Source organism: Saimiri boliviensis, chromosome 5 (assembly GCF_048565385.1).
Source record: "Saimiri boliviensis isolate mSaiBol1 chromosome 5, mSaiBol1.pri, whole genome shotgun sequence".
NCBI classification, from domain to species: domain Eukaryota; kingdom Metazoa; phylum Chordata; class Mammalia; order Primates; family Cebidae; genus Saimiri; species Saimiri boliviensis.
In genome coordinates, this window is record NC_133453.1 from 23854385 (window position 1) to 23857721 (window position 3337).

The 3337-nt window shown below is 42.1% G+C and overlaps 1 pseudogene; it reads right to left on the minus strand.

Moving 5' to 3' along the window:
* Positions 1-930: 930 nt before the first annotated feature.
* Positions 931-2568, minus strand: LOC101040105 (importin subunit alpha-1 pseudogene; annotated as a pseudogene).
* Between the last annotated feature and the right edge of the window lie 769 nt (positions 2569-3337).

The window sequence follows — 3337 nt, forward strand, 5'->3', positions numbered from 1 at the left end:
ATTTAATATTGCAAAGACAGGAATGTCTTGTTTAGAAGACATCATTCAAACCCCCAGTCCTCTTTTTTTATACCAGCATATGAAGGTAAGAAAAGAACAAAAAATTATGTCCCCAGATAGGTCAGTTTTACATGGTTTTAATTCACAATTGCACACTCCATACACACTTGCCTTTGTTTTTTTGAAGACTTCCCAGCTTCTGGGCCCTTAGGAAAATAATATGTATCAGAAGGATGTGTTTGGCAACCCTTCCAGAACCACCTCTTCTGCCCTAACATGCTTACGCCTCATTACATTTGTTTTCAGCTCTTTCGTCCTGAACACTCTCCTGCCAATGGCCCTTTAGGCATCATTGGCTTCAGCTTTCTAACCTGGTTTTATTCTCTGTTTATCTCTCTGATTTTAGAATATCCCCCTGAACAAGATGAGAATCCCTGCTTCAAAATCAGTGTCCCTAGCCTATTATTAATATTCTCATTTCCACCATTAGATAATCTTTGCTTTAAGTGAGGAGCCAGAAAAATTTTTCTATAAAGATCCAAATAGTAAATTTTTCAGACTTAACAGGCCAATTAGTCTTCATCACATGTTCTTTGTTTGTTTTCTTTTTTAACATTTAAAATAGAAACATCATCCTTTGCTTGAAAATTGTGCATAAACAGGTGTGGGCTAGGTTTAGCTTGCAGGCTTATGACTTGCCCACCCTTCCTTTAAAGTAAAGTAGAGTCTATTTTTTTTAAAGGGTGGGTTTTAATGTTTATTTACAGGAGGCTGCAAGATATGAAATTCCACATAGAAATAAGAAACGTAGCCAGAGGACAAGCTTCATACGGTATGTACAGTTGGAACTGTTCAAGTATAGTTTCAGTGTAAAAAGTGCTACAATAATAAACCACATTTAGAAAGAGTTCTTCGTAGAGAAACAGGAAGACAAAATATCAAACATAGTACACAACAGATTTATACCTCAGCTACATGATCTAAAAGTTAAAGGTCCCAGGAGTTCCATCCTGAACTTGGAAGGTATAGCCTTCAGAGGTAGTTTCTGGCACAACATTTGATCTTCCTCTTCCTCTACAGAGAAATACTTCTCAATTAAGTTTAATGAAGCCTTATACACAGACTCATTTTCATGGTTTTGCAGAGCTTCAATTTTGTCTAAGCCTCCACATCCTTCAATCATTATACCAAGTTTCTCAGTTTCACCTAGTTTCTCAGCAGCCTGAAAGATATTTGAAATGGCATCCAGGATAACCAGAATAATCTTGGTATCTTTTGCAGTTAAGAGGTTCGTCAACGGTTCTATTGCACCACAATGAACAAGGTACACAATCTGTTCAACTGTTCCACCGCTGGTTTAGTTGGTCACAGCCCATACAGCTTCCTTTTGTGTCTTAAAATCTACCTTAGAAAGAACACTGACAAGGAATGGGACTAATCCATGGTTCACAACTTGCTGTATCTGGTCCTGACGGCCAGCTGCGATGTTTGACATTGTCCATGTAGTTTCCTTCTGAATGTTAGTTTTGGGATTGGTGAGCAGGCTGGGAAAGACGGCAAGCGCTTCTGCATTGATCGCAACCTGAGTCTGTTCATCTGTACCAGTGACAATATTCCCTATGGCTCGTAGTACAGGAGTCAAAATTGGCAATTCGGAAGCTCCTAGAAGCTTTATAAGTTGGGGCACAACTCCTGTTTTCACGACCATGTCAATTCGTTCATTTGGACCATCAGTAAGGTAGGAAATAGCCCAGAAGATATCTGCTAATGCTTCTGGATCATCATGATGCAAGAACCGAACTAAGGTAGTAAGAATCTGCTCAACAGCATCTAACTGGGGTGCAGGATTCTTGTTGCGGCAAAGATTTCAAGTGTCCAGGTAAGATTACGTAAGTAACCACATGCCAAAGATGACATATCAGGAACTGCAAGAAGAGCCAAGAATGGGTCATCTGCACTTTACTTAATAACCAAGTCTCGGAACACTGAGCCATCACCTGCAATGTTTCCTAGAGCCCATAAAGCTTGTTCACTGATGTGAGCATAGGGAGATGCCAACAGAGAAATGAATGCTGGGATGGCACCTCCATCTACCACAGCCTTGGTTTGTTCTGATGTCCCAGAAGCAATGTTAGTGAGTCCCCAAGCAGATTCAAACTGAATGGGACTACAATCAATTCTGCCCAAGAAGGACACAAATTTTGGAATCAAACCAGCCCGGATTATGTTGTCTATGGGGGGCTGTTTTCCTCTAGAAAGTAGTTTCCTGGCAGCTTGAGTAGCTTGGAGCTGATTTTCCACATTGTTGCTATTTATGCCTTTGACAATGTCATCAACAGACCAACTTACAGTGCCCTGGTTGTTGCGGTTTTCCTCAAGCGGAGAAGTAGCATCATCAGGTAATGAGCTTACGTTTCTCCTCTTCAGCATCTGATCATCCTTCTTAGCTTTCCTCAGCTCCACATTGACTTCTATTCTGTGACGCCTCATTTCTGTACTGTCTTTTCCCTTGCTCTTGAATCTGTTAAGACGGACAGGTGGTGTATGTGCATTCTCGTTGGCGGACATGGTTATGAGACAAAGGGAGAAATGCAAAGTGGGCCAGGGCTTCCACAGGAGGCTTAAGCGGGGATCCGCGGCTGTGGGGAGGCTGCGCTACAAGCGACCACCTCGGCTCAGCTCAAAGACCATATCGAGTCCATTTTTAAAACACAAATATTCCTGGAAATAGCGAATAACCAGCAACTCAGTGTGAATTAGTTCATTCTCCTTCTTTCTAGTTCCAACTGGATGGAACAAGGTTTTAAAGAAAGGATGGGGGAGATAAGGATTTTTCAGGCCATTCCAGTTGTATAGTCGACAGAAAGAATTAAAATCCTGGGAGCTATGGATAAGGAGGAGGAAAGCAAAAGGCTCCGAGTCAAAGTTGTTCTACCATGTGTTATTGGTTGTGGCCAGGACGATATTCAAAGTATTTCACAGCTGGTAAAGCACGTGTGTGACCAAATCAGAAGGACACCAAGTAGCCTTTGTGCTGGATCAGGGACTGGAGGTTCCTGCTGCACAACACATGAATGCTTTTGTTGCTGGATTGTGCGGCAAAGCCAGATGCAAGCTGGATATAGGGCTGGGAAGTGAGAGGTAGTGTTTACAAGGCCTAAAATGTCATGTGCTACCTTGACATTTTTGAGCTTCACAGGACCCAAAAGGCCTAACTCTGAGTTCCCCTGTTCTTGTAACATATGCCCCTTCACCCACTTATCAGGTAGACCAGCTGCACACCACGCCACCTTCAACCTAGTGATCTGCAGTTCCCTACAAGCCTACAAAAGTATTC